Source organism: Delphinapterus leucas, chromosome 8 (assembly GCF_059928025.1).
Source record: "Delphinapterus leucas isolate spDelLeu-1000000601 "Yukka" chromosome 8, BTC_Dleu_Yukka2, whole genome shotgun sequence".
Taxonomy (NCBI): Eukaryota; Metazoa; Chordata; class Mammalia; order Artiodactyla; family Monodontidae; genus Delphinapterus; species Delphinapterus leucas.
Window position 1 is genome coordinate 43417249 of NC_143136.1, and position 18868 is coordinate 43436116.

At 40.3% G+C, this 18868-nt stretch overlaps 1 protein-coding gene across 1 annotated transcript in view; it reads left to right on the forward strand.

The window, feature by feature from the left end:
• Positions 1-17445: 17445 nt before the first annotated feature.
• Positions 17446-18868, forward strand: part of STAT4 (signal transducer and activator of transcription 4) — a 91784-nt gene continuing 90361 nt past the window's right edge. Inside the window, exon 1 of the mRNA XM_022567280.2 lies at positions 17446-17554. The gene's annotated coding sequence lies outside the window, so the exon portion shown is untranslated. The remainder of the gene's footprint in view (positions 17555-18868) is intronic.

Sequence of the window (18868 nt, forward strand, 5' to 3'; positions counted from 1 at the left end):
TGTAGAAACATGCTTTCTAGAAAAACATTTTACTAATTTACAAGGAAAGTAAAAATAGAAGCAAACAGTGAAAAGACTGAAATAATCTTTTTTCCATATGTTTTGTTTTATGTTTCTTTTACTTCTGACCATGACAAAAACAAAGTTGCAGATAAAACAGCACTTTTTGTTGGTAAGAGCAGGGCACTGGTTTGCAATACATAGAAACTATAAAACAGTAAGAAAAAAAGTCAGAAATCTAGGATCTATAGACAAGGCTGGAATGATACTCTACACCGTAAGTTTAAAAAGTCAAAATGAAGCAAAGTCATAATTTAAAAAGCTGTTTTAAGAACTGTTTTTTTGAATTCTTGTCCTCGTTTACACCAAATCTTAAAAGTACTTAAAGACTTAGTTACACCTTAATTGTTATTCTTGGCCACTTTACAATTACTTTGATAATTTTTTAAATAGAAAAGTCAGTACTGATTAGATCATAATCAAAATGCTCCCCAATGCAGCTGTTCCCATTGGGGAAAAACTTAACGAGCTGTTCATAATTTTTATTTTCTTTACACCTCATAAGGTGCCTTGCAAAAACAAGGCATTTAATAAGTGTTTGGTGAATGAGTGAATGAATGAATGAATAAATGAATGAAGGATGAATAAATAAATACTACTGCACAAAGCAGTCATCCACTGACAGCTCTTTGAATGATGGGCAAAGTGTCTCAAAGGAACAAAACCGTCCTCGTTGGTCTGTGGTTGGAAATTCAGTTTTTTAAGGAACAGAAAAAGGCACAACATCTTAGATTAGCTCAACTCCCTTGGTTTTATGCCCTGGTACAAAGTATGTCCCTAGCTGTGGTCTCCAACCCGCCTTACTCCCACCTGGAGACCCAGCCTTGTCATGTTACCTATTATTTGTCAATAGATTAAAATACTAGATTGGTCTGGGGAAAATGTAGTTCATGTAAAGTCAGTATCTTATTCTAGTCACATTATTCAGTGTGGCAATTTTTTCCCTTGCTATAAAAGTTGAGCTTACAGGTCTTTAATTTTTAGAACTAAACCTTTTTCCCTTTTATTACACAATCGTTTTATGTTGGCTCTTTTCCCAGTGTGCGGTCGCTTCCTCAGTCCTCCATGAAATGTTAAAGCATAACAGATGTAACTCGGCAAAACTTCAACCAATTCAGCGTGATCACTGTGAAGTAAGTCATACTCCCTGTAAGTTTGAAGACAGCTTCTTTATAAACAATCTACCATCAGTCTCTTGTTCTCTTTCTGGGGCTCTCTGTCCTTATTTCTAGTCCATAGTGTGGTACTATTTTGATATTCTATCAATCACATTGCTTCTAATAGAAATTCAACTCCAAGTTGCTTAAGGGAATAAAAGGAGTATTCATTTCCTAGGTTAGCCAGGAAGTCCAAAAGTCCAGGGTTTTAGATACAACTAGATCCAGAGACATATGTTGGCTTTGTTGAATAACACCTTCCATAGACAGGAGAGGAGGCCACTGAGAGTTCCAGGCTTACATGGTCCTTACCATTCATGATCCTGAAGAGAGAGAGTCAGAAAGATTGAGTGCCCTGACTGGACATCCTGGGTCCCACCATGAGTCTGAAAACATGGGTGATTCTGAGGAATAAAGCATTGCTGGCTTGAGATTACTGCGTTCTTCACAACAAAGACCAAATTGGAGTAGGAATCTGACAGCCAGTCTGGATAGACCTAGCCTCCCACCTCCAGATATTATAAAATGCACTTTGAGAATTTGAATTAGCCATATATGTATTCAACATTTGATTGTAAGAAGACAATACACTCAGGAACAAGATAGACTCTCCAGTTCATAAAAAGAGCAAAGCCTAGGGATGAGAAATCAAGCATTTCAGCTGTGCTATTGAATAAATTCAATCAGGTGAATAAATAAGCCTGAAACAATGGCCCTTTCTGAGCCAGAGTTTACACAATACGGTACACAGCAAAGGTGAAAGCCTCTCCAGACTGCAAGGGCCCTCGAGGACTTTTCCCCTGGTTGGCCTTGTCCTGTAAAGGTGTCCTCTGCAGTAACCTGACCTTGAGTTTTGCGCAGGCATCATTTACAAGAGTTAATTACATTTCACCAGATACCATTTACTCCGCTGGTTATCTCCAAAGAAAAGAGCAGGACTGTGTTGGAAGCTCCCATTTAAGGAATTAAGTAGAGCATGAGCACAGCCAACTAAAACAGATTTGGTGCTCTGTCAGTATTGCCGGAGAACACAGCACAACGAAGTCAGTGTAGCTCTTACTACTTGGCCCTTTGCCTTAAATAAAGTGTTAAGATTCCCTATCTGGGGATTCTGCCCTTGGCTGGAAAGATGAGTTGCCTGGATGATCTAATCATTTTTTCTCCTTTTGCCAACCACTGTATGTAATCCATTGTTATCATTATTAAGCAACACAGAGAGGCTTTCTCTGGGAATGGCATAGGAAGTTAGAAATACAAACACAGGGAATACAGCCTTCCCCTATGATGTCAGCTTCTGTTTTAGTTTAAATATTTTTTAGAGGATCTCCCAGTTAAGCCAGACGTCTTGTTTACAATGGGGCAGTATTACAGAGTGTGAGAGAGAGGACAATACACTTATAGTACAAGTTACCACTATGCAATCATGTCAGAGTTTCATGTTACATCTGGTTAACTGGCTGCTGCCGATACGGCCAAACATGACAAGCTTCTCTGCCCTGAATCTACGGACTGAACGCCATCTAAAAGGAAGTTTGAGTAGCTAGCTAGCTCTTTGGTACATTACCAGGGATCTTAGTATTTATGAGAACGAACATTATTTTCATTAATTAATCTTTGATGTCATAGCAACACTTGATAAAGATGACTACCACCCAAATTTCCCTGTGGATTTTTCTGCCCCTTGTAGCAAATGAGGAAGTGAATGCAGAGGCCTTGCCTTTATATGACAAGTGAATTGGATTATTAGGGAAAGTTCTCTGGAAAAACCAGTGAACCAACAAATAAGCAGTAGTGGCTCTAGAATTTCCATAAAGAGAGAACTTAAAAGTAGCACCTTTTCTGGAAAGGACAGCCGAAGAATTTGTCTTGAAGGTGAATTTGCATAGCAAGTACACCATATTTACTTAGATAACGTGTTCTTTGGTGGGTGACGTGGTGAATGTTATGGAAAGGCAAGAGATTCCTGATCTCTTGGCAGTACTGCTCTGGGTAAATTTGAAAAACCCAAGTAAATAAAGTGCAAACAATGATTTTTATCTAAATTGACCAAATTCCTGGCTCAGATCTCACCTAGGCATGAACCTCACAGTGTCACCATTCAGGTATTCAGGTAAAGCCAAGCCAAGAAAAAAGCCCCACCATTCGTTGACCTAAGTGTTATTGTTCACATCACCGCTGCTCCCCTACACATCCATCCTGGTGTAAAGTACTATCCAATACACTTGCCGTAGAGCAAGTTGGTGGGTCTAGTTTATCAATTCTGTAAACCCTGTGATGTCTCAGGGACAAGGCCGTTATTCAGTCACAGATGACAAAAGCCTAGAGAATAATACTTGTCTCGTTTAAATGTGAAAGGAACTGTTATAGATAAATTCAGAAGAAGCCTCCATCTTTAGTCGCTCTGTGAGTTGGTTTCCCTGTGAGAATAGTGCCCTCTGGTGTTTCTTTAATGTTCAAGCCTTCAAATTGGCTAGGGAAGAGAAAACCTTTACAACTTGACCAACTGGAAAGATTTAGGTAATAGGATTGGCTGTCCTTAAAATAGCACTTTTCCATTAAAGACTGTGTTCTTAATTGTGCCTCAGACTCCCCACCTCCCTTGTTCTAAAATAACATAAAACTAGGAAGGAACTCGGTAGTTGACACAGACAGATCAACGCAGGCAGTAGCCAAACAGACAAGATATACATTTATTGCAGCTCAGCAGCGGTGATTTGCAAAGTCAAACATTTCTTAAGAGAAAAAAGATAGCAATCCTTCATTTTTAAGATTTAGTTCATTATTTTCACACCCAGAGTAGCTACAGATGGAGGTTCACCTTCCGTGGAGACATCTAATTTAGTTTCCTTTAGTTTAGATTGGTTTTGGACGGCACAGCCGTTGGTAATTTCTACATATGGAAGAAAAAAAAATGCTATTCCCTTCTCGTGACAGTTTTTCAGAAATCAGATATTTGTTACAGGTGGTTATTTGCTTTAGAGAATTTTTCTTTCTTTCTTTTTTTGCTTGTAGCAAGGAATTCCAAGCTGGTGAAGATGGGATACAGGTTTTTTTCTACAAAGATTTGTTATAACAACTCTCATAATCTCCAGATCTCCAGAGAGGGATACTAGTCTGAAATTTGGGGGGCGAAACTAAATACAAAACTATAGATCCAACCAGTTAAGTCTGCATCTGGTTGCTTCAATCTATTTTTCCGGACACGCAGGCTCAGCGGCCATGGCCGCTCTGCGGCATGTAGCACCTTCCCGGACCGGGGCACGAACCCATGTACCCTACATTGGCAGACAGATTCTTAACCACTGGGCCAACAGGGAAGTCCCGTTTCCTCCGTTTGTTTTTTTGTGTGTGTGGTACGCGGGCCTCTTACTGCTGCGGTCTCTCCCATTGCGGAGCACAGGCTCCGGACGCGCAGGCCCAGCGGCCATGGCTCACGGGCCCAGCCGCTCCACGGAATGTGGGATTTTCTCGACCTGGGGCACGAACCCGTGTCCCCTGCGTCGGCAGGCGGACCCTCAACCACTGCGCCACCAGGGAAAGCCGCTTCAATCTTTTAAGATCAAGCTGATGAATGAGAGGGGAGAGAAAGGAGCTGTTTGGGCTCATGTCTTCCAAAATACTCACATTCATCCATCTTGCCAAACTGGGTAGTATTTGCCTTGGTTCTCCTCTTCCTCCCTCTTCCCTTTCTCTTTCTTTTTGGGGGAACCCCCAGGAGGTAATATAACTGTGTGTAGAATGATCAGGGCTTGGAAATACGGCTTTAAAACTGAGAAGGCACGCTAGTAGCATTCACGCCTGCAGGTGTGTGTTATTTGGTTAGAACAGTGTAAGTCCACACCGTGTATTGTGAGGTGTACCTGTGTGTGCAGGGGGCGGGCTTACACTTTTTTGAATTATGCCAACAGTTGAAATGCAAGAGATTTTTCCTTAAAAATCCGGATTTGCAGCTTCTCCTGAAAGACTTTCCAGAGAAAAAAGATTTTCAGGTATATGTTAGAAAGGTTCTTCACAAGCCCATTATCTTCCTGGCCCAGGAGGCCTTTGAGTTCACAGCACTGGATTTATGGTGGCCATTCCTTTTTTTTTTAATTGAAGTACATTGATTTACAATGTTGTGTTAATTTCTGCTGTACAACAAAGTGATTCAGTTATACGTATATATACATTCTTTTTAAAAATTCTTTTCCATTGCAGTTTCTCACAGGATATTGATTATAGTTCCCTGTGCTATACAGTAGGACTCTGTTTATCCATTCTATATGTAATGGTTTGCATCTACTAACCCCAAATCGCCAATCCATCTCTCTCCCACCCGCAGGGCCATTCTTCATTGGTTGCCTTTCTGTTAATATACAGACCACTGGGGCTTGTGTTGAACTCCTGAAGGGTCCTATCAAAATATTCACCCACAGCCCCATCAGCTCCATCTCACTAAACTACTCTGTTCCCTCCAACCATAATACGAAATTTCATGCTTTCCCTTTGCACTCTTTTTTTCCTAGTAGCCCAGGAAAGAAATGCTCATGGTTCAGAGACGACACACCTTCAAACATCTCCACCTACCTCTCCCCATAGTGGCTCTCACACTGAACCATCTCGGTCAGATGTCCGGAGGTAATTATACTGTGACTACTTAGAAGGAAGTTACCAAAGCTCCCACCCGGAGCCTCAGATGCCCACAACAACCTTAAAATTAGAAAAAGCATCCTTTCCTCTGACTAGATGAGCCCCAGCACTGAGACTCATACCTTGGAAATTAAAACAGTGTAGATTTCAGTCCTCACCTATCCTCCCACCCGGTTCCCCTTGTGCAGTGAACAAACTGAACGACTATTCTCAGAGGCCCTGGTACCAGCTAACTTTGTTTATGATGGCTCTTCCATAGCGTCTTTTTGTTCAGGTTATTTTCTCTGTTGTCCAGAAGGATACCAATCTAAGTCCTGCATCAGCGTCTTACATCTTCAGGCAGGCTGAGCATCACTGTCCCTCCCAGGCCTGAATACAGTTCTGTCATCCTTCACTTTTTCTTGCTAACCATGTCTCCTGGATTTTCTATTTCAGTCCATTTTGGTCTTTAACTCTTCTGAATTCCTGTGGCATTCATGCCGAGTATTTTAGGTCAACTGAGAATTGATTAGTCTCATATATGCTTATTTTGTCTTCTCTGTCAATCTGATATCTCCTCCTGGAGATCTCTCCCTAAATCATTCTCATTCTAATGAGCACAGTGTAGGAGTTTGGTAAATATTTCACACAGAAGGGAGTGGATTTCCAAACAAGTATACAGCTCCAGCACCTAAAAGAGCCTATGGGGACTTCTGCTTTGGACATGATGAATTAATAGGGATTAAGGTTGCCAGATAAAATCCAAGAAGGCCCAATAAATTTGAATTTCAGATATAATTATACTATAAGTATGGGTCATGATAAAAAAGTATTTGTTGTTGGTCTGATATTCAGATTTAACTGAGTCTTGCCTTGCTGAGTTTTGCTACACCTGGCAAATCTTCCAGGAGTGGATTTACCCTCCTGCCTTAAACAACTTTGAAAAAAACTGAAAAATATATGAAACAATGGTTTTCAGACATTGGTGAACAGGCAGTGCAAGAGAATGATCCCTGAGAGGAGTGAAGAAATGAGGCCATTTTTATGATTGCCCTAGCTTTACTTTTTGGAAAAAGTTTCCAGGCTGATGCACAGTAAGAGGGAACTCAAACAGAGCCTGGCAGGCTTGCTGAAGTTGAGAGCTTGGGGAAGCTAAGTTGGCTAGAATCTACAGGACAGAGCACCAGAAAGGAGACTGCAGAAGGCTCCCCTTGATTCTTCAGCTGAGTACTGATCACTACCTGTGTGTGAAGGAACTACCCAAAGTTGGGGGGAAAACCACTAGAAAGGAGAGGGTGGGACAATTTCTGGAGTTCACACAGGGCTAGGCATAGTTCATATTCCCAACAGCCAGAATGGAACAAGCCCATAATACACGACAAAGGCAGAAATTGGCAAGCTGGATAAAAAAGCAAGATCCAATTATAGGCTACCCACAAGAAACCAGCTTCAAATGTAAATAAATTAATTAATTAAAAGTAAAATATTAGGGAAATGATATGCCATGCTAACATGAATCAAAGAAAATGGCTATATAAATATAAGACAAATAGACTTCAGAGCAAAAACCATTATCATGGATAAAGAGGGATTTCATCATGATAAAGGGGGAAAGCATCAAGAGGACAAAATAATCCTAAATGCTTCTCACTTAATAGTCGCGCTTCTAAATACATGAAACAAAAGACAGAACAGAGCTGGAAGGAGAAATATACAAATGCAGAATTATAGCTGAAGATTTCAATACTCCTCTGATAATAATAGTTTGAATAAATAGGTAGAAAATCAGAAATGATGTAGAAGGCTTGAACAATGCTATCAACCAACTTGACCTAATTGATGTTAATAGAACACGCTACTCAGCAGCAGGAGAGACCACCATCCTAAATACTCACCAAGATAAAGCATATTCTGTGCTATAAAACAAGAATCAATAAAGTTAAAATAATTCAAATAATGAAAAAGTATAATCTCTAATGGAAATAAATTCAAAACAGATAACAGAAAGATATCTGGAAAATCTCCACATATATGGAAACTAAATGAGACACTTCTTAAAAAAAACCCATATGTCAAAGAAAGAATCATAAGGAAAATTAGAAAGTATTTTCAACAGAATGAATGAAAATTAAAATACAGTATATCAAAATGTGTGGGATGTAGCTAAAGCAGTGGTAAAGGGGAAATATGTACATGTGTATATTAGAAAAGAAAGGTCCAATCAGTGATCTAAGCACCCACCTTAAGATACGTGAAAAAAGCAAACTGAAACCAAAGTAAGCAGGAGAACAGAAATACTAAAAGCAAGACCAGGGATTAATAAAATAACAGAAAAACAGAGAAACCAATGAAACCAAAAGCTTGTTCTTTGAGATGATCAATAAAATTGATAATCTTCTAGTCAGATTGTCTTGGAAAAAAGAAAGAAAGAAATTACTGGTATCAGGACTGAGAGAGGTGACTTTACTACAGATTCTACAGATGTTAAAAAGAGCAAAAAGGGAACATGAACAACTTTATGTCTATAAATATAACAATTTAATTAAAATGGATACAGTTTTTTAATTGAAGTATAGTTGATTTCTAATATTGTATTAGTTTCAGGTATATAGTAAAGTGATTTGGATATATATATATAACCAAAAGAATTTTTTAAATATATCTTTTATATATAAATAAATATTATATAAAAATATATTTCCATTATAATTTAATACAAGATACTGAGTATAGTTCCCTGTGCTATACAGTAAATCCTTGTTGTTTATCTATTTGATAGATTGTAGTGTGCATCTGTTAATCCTATGCTCCCAATTTATCCCTCTCCCCCTTCCACTTTGGTAACCATAAATTTGTTTTCTATGTCTGAGTCTGTTTCTGTTTTGTAAATAAATTCATTTGTACTATTTTTTAGATTCCACATGTAACTGATATATAATATTTGTCTTTCTCTGCTGACTTACTTCACTTAGTATGATAATCTCTAGGTCCATGGATGTTGCTGCAAGTGGCATCATTTCATTCTTTTTATGGCAGAGTAGTATTCCACTGTATATATGTACCATGCCTTCTTTATCCATTCATCTGTCGAAGGACATTTAGGTTGTCTCCATGTCTTGGCCATTGTAAATGGTGCTGCAATGAATATAGGGGTGCATGTGTCTTTTTGAATTACGGTTTTCTCTGGGTATATGTCCAAGAGTGGGATTGCTGGATCATACGGTAACTCTATTTTTAGTTTTTTAAGGAAACTCTGTATAGTTTTCCATAGTGGCTGTACCAATTTACATTCCCACCAACAGTGACGGAGGGTTCCCTTTTCTCCACACCGTCTCCAGCACTTATTATTTTTAGACTTTTTAATGATGGCCATTCTGACCTGTGTAAGGGGATACCCAATTGTAGTTTTGATTTGCATTTCTCTAATAGTTAGTAATGATGAGCATCTTTTCATGTGCCCTGTTGGCCCTCTGTAAGTCTTCTTTGGAGAAATATCTATTTAGGTCTTCTGCCCCTTTTTTGATTGGGTTGTTTCTTTTGTTGTTATTGAGTTGTATGAGCTGTTTGTATATTTTGGAAATTAAGCTCTTGTAGGTCGCATTGCTGGCAAATGTTTTCTCCCAGTCTATAGGTTGTCTTTTCATTTTATTTATGGTTTCCTTTGCTTTGCAAAAGCTTATAAGTTTGATTAAGAAAGTTTAGCAAGGTCACAGAATGCAATGTCAATATACTAAAGTTAATTGCAATGAACAAGTAGAAGTGAATTTTTTAAAAAACCATTTATAATCACACCAAAAAAGAAGCAATTTGGCATAAACCTAACAAAAATGTATAGGATTTATATACAAAACACTAATGAAAGAAATCAAAGGCTTAAATAAATGGAAAGATATGCCACACTTTAAAAAATACTCTTTTCATTTCCTTCAATAGTACCATAACAAAAACCATGTTGGTCATTCATGAAGCCTGGAAGGGATGAAGGAGGTGGGCAACAGAGACAAAAAATAACTTGATATAGATCATTAGACATGGGTCATTAGACCCCACTACTCAAAACTTTCCACTGACCCCCATTTTGAGGCAAGTTTTGTGCCATGTTTTATTTTCCCTCCCATTCTTTCCCCATCTTCAACTTCCTCTATCTTCCTGTATCTTCCTCTTTTTCCTTTCCTTTCTTTTTTTCTCTCCTATCTGCTTCATTCTCCCAATTTCTATTTATGTCTTTAAGTGGAGTCCTTTAGCTGTTTTTTTCACTTTTTCCTACCACCCAAAACACCTTAACCAGTCTTTTCCTAAGTAAAGATTGTGCTCTCCCTAAAATATCTGAATGAGAGAATGAGAGAGAGAGAAATTGAAAGATAACCTCCTCTTCCCTCTTCAACTTGGTGTTCAGATAGAATTGATGTACATTAAATCATTATATTAATTTATATAACTATTAATAAATGTATAAATGTGAGATATTATTATACTTTTCAAGTGTAGTGAAAACTGTGGTAGGAATTAAGGGACTCGACAAGAAAAGTCATCAGAAAGAGCCCTTCTCAGGACAGACTATGATAATAGAGCCCTTCATTAGCTCTTCTCTCTGTTCAGTAAACATTCCTTGAATACCTACTCTATGCCAGGCACTGAGCTGGATACTGAAACACAAAGAAAAATAACATTTAGTCCTGACCCCCTAAATATTCTGTCCAGAGAAAGAATTGTATATGAAAAATACACAAAATAGAATAGGGTGGTTAAGGGCTATTTAACTGGCCACACAAGCAGATTTTTTTTTTTTTTTTTTTGAAGAGTCTACATTCAAATATCCTAGCCTGGAGCTTCCCTGGTGGAACAGTGATTAAGAATCCGCCTGCCAATGCAGGGAACACGGTTTTGAGCCCTGGTACGGGAAGATCCCACATGCCGCAGAGCAACTAAGCCTGTGCGCCACAACTACTGAGCCTGTGCTCTAGAGCCAGCAAGCCACAACTACTGAGCCCGTGTGCCACAACTACTGAAGCCCTGTGCACCTAGAGCCCGTGCTCCACAAAAGAAGCCACCACAATGAGAAGCCCGCACCCCACAACAGAGAGTAGCTCCTGCTCACCACAACTACAGAAAGCCCACACAGAGCAATGAAGACTCAATGCAGCCCAAAATAAATAAATAAAATAGATACAACATTAAAGAAATTAAAAGAAAAAATGTTAAAAGAAAAAAACAACCTAGCCTGCTGTCAAACTTCATTTTCTAATTTGCGGCTCAGCAGAAACAGTCACCTCATGTACAGTATAAACAAGATGCTGTAGAAGCACGTAATTTGCTAAATGTTTTGGAACTCTGTTGGCAATGTGTCTACCATCATGATACATCAAGGACTTTTAAATGCATGGCTAATTGTCCATATGCTCCACAGAAACGCTGGAGAATCAGAGTACATGCATCATCTCTAACCAATGGACTAGGTAATGAGCCTCTCTTTTTTGGAATTTGTGTTTAGATACTTAAATTTACCTCTTCCATAGCTCTCTGAGCAATTTATTCCTTTTATTATCAGAGCAGATAAGATTTTTAGTAAAGCTGAATGCTTTCAAGTGCTGTTTCTGGAGTCAGATAGGCCTGTGTTTGAATCCTAAATCTGCCCCTTACCATCGGATTAACATTGACCAAATCCTCTAGTTTCATTAAGCCAGGTCTTCTTATCTGTCACTTGGAGATAAGAATGATACTTAGTCCTGGCGTGTATTGTGAGGATTAGGTAAAACAATGCATGTGGAGTTCTCAGCACCTTGCCCGCCTTGGAGTTAAAGCTGAAAAAGTGCTACTACGGGAAAGTGCTATTACAAAGGCCCATTTGTAAGTTGCAGTGATGCCGAGTGGGCAGTAGAGGGAGCACTGTCATTGGGAACGGGACTTGAGAACTCTAACTTAAGATAGGTAGTAAGCCCCTGTACAAGACATTGTTTTGGTGGAGCTTGAGTGACCTATACACAGATGAGCTACTAAGACCCACACCAGACTGCCTTGTCCCAATAATCCTGCTGTACCACTCATTTGATACCAGCTACCTCGGAATCTGGTGTATATTTCTGTATGTATTGATAACGTGTTCTGTCAGTCCAGCATCCAACTCTAACTCACCCCAGTTCCCTTGGGACACACAAGAGAGGAAGCTTGGACAGGAGAGGTAAGGTGCCACCACAAAAATAAAAACAAAACAAACAAATGTTTATATTCTTTGTATAAGAATTGGGAGAACGTGGCTTACACCCTGTGGCAGGGAGAGTGATACCGCTTCTCTTCCTGTCTCACTGCCTCCAAAAAGCAGCTCTACTTAGCACAGCAGAAGAAGCAGTCAGAAGAACTGACTGAATCCTCTCTGCTTCCAATTTACAGGTGTGAACCTGCTTATCTCACTTTAACTCTCTTCATCTCATCTCCATTTGAAACCCTGTCTGGACAACGATGGGGAAGGGAAGATGGAGGGTTAACCTAGTGACTTCCGAAGTTTCTTACAACATGGTTATATTTATTACTCTATTAGCAATAGCTGCTGAGCATTTTTCCTTATCTCATTCCTGACATTAGATCTTTGAATCTTCCCAGCAATTTCATGTGAGCTATAATATCCCCATTTTTACAGGGAGTTTGGGACTCAGAGGTTAGGTAGCTTAACCAGCTTGGTACTGCTAGAAAGTGGCAAAATCAGAACTAGAATCTATTTTTCTGAAAGTCTATAATCTGGTATTTCCTTCTTAAAATGAGGCAAAAAAGACAAAATTAGCGGTAGGGCTTATAACAAGGGCAATTAGGGGACCATTTAAAGGGGAGAGAGATCCCTGGGGCCTTAGGGCCAGGTCCAGGGTGCCACAGGACTGTCAACCGTACCTACTTCCGTCTAAATTTAGTAGGCTCTCACAGAAGCTGTTGGTCTGATAATTCAACCTTGTTCTTAATTTGTATATTCTGGATAGTTGTAGTTGTCAGATATATGTACAGGGAATATTTTCTTAACAATGACATTTTTTATAGGTAATCTTTTTTTTAACTTTTTATTTTATATTGGAGTACAGTTGATTAACAATGTTGTGTTAGTTTCAGGTGTACAGCAAGGTGATTCAGTTATACATGTACAAGACTTTAAAATTTTTTCATGAAATACAAGTTGTTGGCTTTTTTTCCTGTTAATTTTAGTGTTTTTATGTCCTTTCTAAGAAACATTTGCCTGCCCCAAGTTACAAAGATAGTCTTCTATGTTTTCTTCTAGAATCTTTATAGTTTTAGCTTTTAAGAACAGTTCTATGATTTAGCCTGAATTAAGTTTTATGAGGCATAAGGTAGGGTTCAAAGTTAATTTTCCTCATGCATTTGTTCAACTGTTCCAGAACTATTTTGTTAATAAAACTTTACTTTCCTTAAATAAATAAATAAATAAGTAAAGGGGAGAGAGAAATCTCTGAAGGCCTTTGAGCTTGGGAAACCTTATGGGGATTGCACTTTAGAGTGTTTTTGTTTGTTTTGCTTTGGATTCTTTTGGGGGATATTTTTGGTTTTGGGGTTTTTTTGTTTTTGTTTGGTTTCATTTTGGGGGTTTTTGTTTTGTTTTGTTTTGTTTGTTTTTTGTTTTCTGGCTCTGAGGCACTGATGAGGCCAAGGTCAGTGTAGGGTCAAAGAATTGGGAACCTAGCTTTTTAGACTTGATTCTAAGAAAGAGAAGCAAAGTGGATGTAGAGATACCCTTTCTTAGAAGCCTGGCTTAGTTCATGAAATAGGAGAGGAAACAGAGGTTAAGCATATGTTTTAACCAAGAAAAAGTGTTCATTTGGGTAGAGATTCCCTCATGATCTATACCTCTGGGTGACTGACTACTGTGGACAGGAGATGGTGGATGGAACAGGGTTTCTGAAAGTGTTGTCTAAGGACCCCTGAGGATAGTCCCCCAGGTCTTTTCAGGGCGTCCGCCAGGGTAAAACTATTCTTATAATAATACTGTTTTGCCTTTTCACTCTGTTGACATTTGCACTGATGGCACCAAAGCAATGATGGGTAACGTTGATGCCTTAGCATGAACCAAGGCAATGGTGCCAAATTATCCGAGTACTCATTGCATTCTTCACTACCACACACTTAAATTTTTCTAAATGCCAGTTTGAGTTAAGAATTTTCAGTGAAGCAGGAAAACGTATTAATTGTATTAGATCTCAGACCTTGAATCCATGTCTCTTAATATTCTGTGTGATGAAATGGCACATACACATATTAATATATGATGGTCATTTCAAGGAAAAGCACTTGTGTGACTGTTTGAGTTGCCCGCCCACTGTCCTGCCCACTTTTACTTGAAAGAATGACTGACAAACTATGGCTATACGGACGTGGGAATTTGGAAGACATTTTCCTGAAAACGAACAAAGTGAGACTGTCACTTCAAGGAAAACAATTGGCAATATCTGTTGCCAATAACAAAATGGGAGCTTTTAAGCAAAAACTAGAATTTGGGAAGCTTGTATCTGTCATCATGAGTTTAACAGCTTTCAAATACTTAAAATACTTTTCTAATGAGATCAGTGGTGATATTAACTAATGTGATTTTCTGATATTGTATGATGAAGTATGTCAGCATTTGGAAGAGCTGCATAATTCAGTGAGCCAATATTTTCCAAACGGACAGTGTGTGATATTACAAAATTATTAGTGGGTAAGAGTTCAATTCAAAATACAAGGTATACCAATGGATTTTTTTTTTTTTTTTTTTTTTTTTGCGGTACGCGGGCCTCTCACTGCTGTGGCCTCTCCCGTTGCGGAGCACAGGCTCCGGACGCGCAGGCTCAGCGGCCATGGCTCACGGGACAAGCCGCTCCGCGGCACATGGGATCTTCCCGGACCGGGGCACGAGCCCGTGTCCCCTGCATCGGCAGGTGGACTCTCAACCACTGCGCCACCAGGGAAGCCCACCAATGGATTTTAATGTAACAGTATATATAAAGTTCTCTGATATGGTTTCACATTCCACAATACAACTAACTCTTAAGGAACTACCACTTTTTGAGTTTTGGTGTGGTATCAAAGAAGAATATCTACATTATCTGAACAGGCTGCTAAAATGCTCTTCCCTTTTCCGATTACATATCTGTGTGAGTCCAGACTTTCTTCAAATACTTCAACCAAAACAATATTTTGCAATAAATTAAATGTAGAAGCAGATATAAGAATCCAGCTGTCTTCTCTCAAAGCAGACATTAAAGAGTTTTTTTTAATGTAAATCAATGCTACTCTTCTGTTTTTTTGTGTCTATGTTGGAGAATACACTTGTTTTCCATTTTTAAAATGTTTAGCACATAATGGGTTTATGACTATAATTTTCGATGAACAGATGTTTTAATTTTTCTCAGATTTAAGTTTAAGTACAATAAATTAAAAAATGAATACAGAATAGAAATACACAAAAATTCTTTGGGCTTGTCAACAATTTTTAAGAGTATAAAGGTATCTTGAGACCAAACAGTTTGAGAACTGCTAGGAGTGTCCCAAGGTGAGGTCCTTAAAAGGAAGAAGGGAACAAACTCTCTGCTTCCTACAGCAGTCACTCAACAGTTGAATATAATGATGATAAAGACCTGCAAAACCACTATGGCTAATACTATAAGGCAGGAAGTGAAAAGTGTTGAGTGGGCTAGGTCTCCACTGTCCAGTATGGTAGCCACTAGCCACATGTGGCTACTAAGCACTTGAAATGTGGCTAGTCCTAACTGAGATATCCTTGAAGTGCCAAATACACACCAGACATCACAGATTTAGTATGAAATAAGTTTTTAAAATTGAAGTATAATTTATTTACAATGTGTTCGTTTCTGGTGTACAGCGAAGTGATTCAGTTATACATGTATATATATTCTTTTTCATATTCTTTCCTATTATGGTTTATTATAGGATATTGAATATAGTTCCCTGTGCTATACAGTAGGACCTTGTTGTTAATCTATGGAATGCTCTCTCTCATTAATAACTTTTTATATTGATTATATGCTGAAATGTTAATATTCTGTATTTTTAATGTGGCTACTAGAAACAAACATATGTGGCTTGCATTTTTTTTCTCTTGGACTGCACTAGTTTGGACGGGAAGTACGATGAGATTTCAGAGCAGGGAAAAGTTGCTTATGGGTTGGGGTCATCAGTGAAATCACTGAGAAGGAGAGGATTTCAATAAGTAGACAAGTTGGGGGAAGAAACTGCAGTTGAAGGGAGCATCAATACTGAAATATGAGAGGTTCACCTAGGGAGCAGAGAAGACTGGTCTTCATCAGATCATAGGCTTTCGTTGGGGGCGTGGGGGGAAGTTTCAAGGAGAGGTTAGGACCCAGTTGTACAGAACTTTGAGTGCCTTGAATCTGGACTTTTTCCCATAGGCAGTGACCTTTTCCCCAGAAGAAACCCAGGCTTTGCCCCGTAGCTTACGGAACAGCTCAGATGAGGCACTTTCTTCAGGTGGGGACAGATCAAGCATAAGCCCCTGGAAACCGCCCAGTGAGAGCAAGCGGCCAGGACCATCTCTACCTGACCAGTGAATTTAGAGGGATGACTTTGAATTTAGATGCGTGACTTTGGGGTTGATTGACTTATTTTTTGTGAGTGAGGGAGAGGGGTAGTAAATTTAATCACATGATAATAATGTCTCCTGAAAGAGGAGGAGAATCCTGTGCGATGCTGGTCCCGACGATGGTGAAGCAAGGCCTTTGACCTTGGCAGATGGCTCTAGGCATGTGTATAAGCAGATTGAGTCATTCTTTCTACCTCCTTTTGTCTATCTTCCTTTATTTTTGTCTTTACTTTCCTGAACTTTTGTAGAACTCTTACTGCGTGTCAGGATGTTAACATCTGGCTCCGAAGAGATGAAAGGAAAAGAGCACTAAGGAGGGAGTTGAAAGCCCCAGACTCTCATCCAGCCTCTGCAGCTAACTCATTGAGTAACTCTGGTCACCTCTCTGGGCCTCAGTCTTTTCAGATATGAAAGAGGAATCAGAACCAGACGAAGCCAAGGCTCCCTCCAGCTCTGTGATTCTAGGACCAGCCCAAGTCACAACGGGAGAAGGGCCCCAGGTGTTGGGAGGGAAGGAGGATACTGGGCTAGTAAGGGCAGGAGTCCACCTGCACAGGAGACGGCCCAAACCTTTGGGTGAGGTTGTCCTCCTCCTGGCGAGCAGACCCTGCTGGAATCCGCGCACAGTGAAGTCTTCGATTTGCTGTTTTCATCCTGGCGAGGTACCCCTTTCATCCCAGGGGCTGGCTCTTACCAAGATGAGTGGAGTCTGTAAGGAGGAGGCTGGGAAGCCAGGAATTTAGCTCCAGGCAAATAAGTCTGCAGGGGGTCTCCGATGGTCCGGGGAAACTAGAAGAAAATGACTGTGTGTGACCCCCTCCCACGCCCCTCCTCCTGACACCCACGGGCCACAGGCAGTGGCCGGAGTGATTGATGGGGATGAGGAAAGGGCGCCCTGCGAAGCGGCTTCAGCCAGACTGTTTCTGGTCTTCAGCTTTTCTAGAAGAGAGAGTGGGTGGGAACGACCCAAGTAAAGTCCCAGAGACTCTTAACGCTGACGCACAGGAAAGCCTCAAGTGGGAGGAGAAATGCAAATCCCCTACTGACGATGGTGTCAGCGGCTGGGTTCTGGGGAACTTGAAGGGCGATTCCGACTTTGGACTTGAGCACCGCCTGGGATCCGGGCTGAGAGAGCCAGGTAAGGAGGCAGACCACACCTTGGCGTTGCTTCTCCGGAGCAGCGCAGGCCAGGAAATGCTTCTGCAGGACGCTGCGGAGCCTTAGCTGTTCCCTTGCTGTTTTGACAGTTACTTCACGTTAACCTAGCTGAGGATGGGTAGTTTTAAAGAGAAGCGATCGACTCCACGATTCAAAGGTGCGCCGTGGCGGGTCTCTCGGCGAGACTCGGGCGCTCTGCCCCCGAGAATGTGAACGGTGGGTGGGACCGTTGTGGCTGCTGCGGAGGTGTGTCCTTGCGAAGGGCGGAGTGGGCGCCCCCTTCACTTTCTTAGCCGACTTCTCTCAACTGTAATGTCTGACATTAGATTGCGTGCCTCGGTTTCGGCAGAGAGCCCCGCAGCTGAGGTAGCTAGTGATTGAGGCTTTGAGGAGAGCAGTGATATTTTAGGGCAGGTCGCCTCCTTTGCATGCTGCGGCTCACCTCAGAACCAAAGCGGCACCATTAGCTGCCAGGCGGTGGGACAAAATGCCCGTTTATAGGGATCTTCTAGGACCAGGCATTCAAAGAGACTAGGCAGGCACTCAGTTTTCAAAAGAAATGCTCCATAGTTTTCTTGGGATGGGAGAATTAGCCCGTAGACAGTGAAAGACGTTTTTGGAATCCTTTAAAGGCATTTCTAGAAGCTGCAACAGAAAAGAATGTCCTAAGACTGTGAACCTATCTTTTCCCTTTTCAGCCTTGAGTTCAGCTCTCTGGAGGATGGACTCAGGTCCTAGGAGTGATCTCTCTAACTTCAGGATGGGTTCAGTCCAGTTAATTGTTAGTTAGAAAACAGATTTTCGTCCAAATCATACCAAGGGTTTAACAATAGTAGCAATTACAATTATAATGCTATTTTCAGCACCTGTTCTCTTGTCATTAACTAGAATAAATTGATAGAGCAGGGCAATGGCAATAGTAACATGGGAACAAATGTTCCAATTTTGGGTGGAATATGGTTACACCCAGCGTCTAGAAAGACGACCATGTCTGGTGTCAGGAGACCTCAGGTTGATCCTGAGGAGCTGTGCATCTTGGGCAAGAGTCGTTTCGCCTATGTGTCCCTCAGATTTTTTACATTTTAAAGCTGGGGTAATACTATCCACCTGTGCTATTCATAGCATCAGGAGTGCCACTCATTCTTCTCTTAATGAGCACTTATTGAGCACTTACAACACACCTAGGATTTTATGTGTAAGTATAAAGTGATAGGAAAGTGAAATATTTTTTCCGGTTGCTTTCTTTAAGCAAAACATTGGCAATAATCTTTTTCTAATACATTTAGATCAGGGA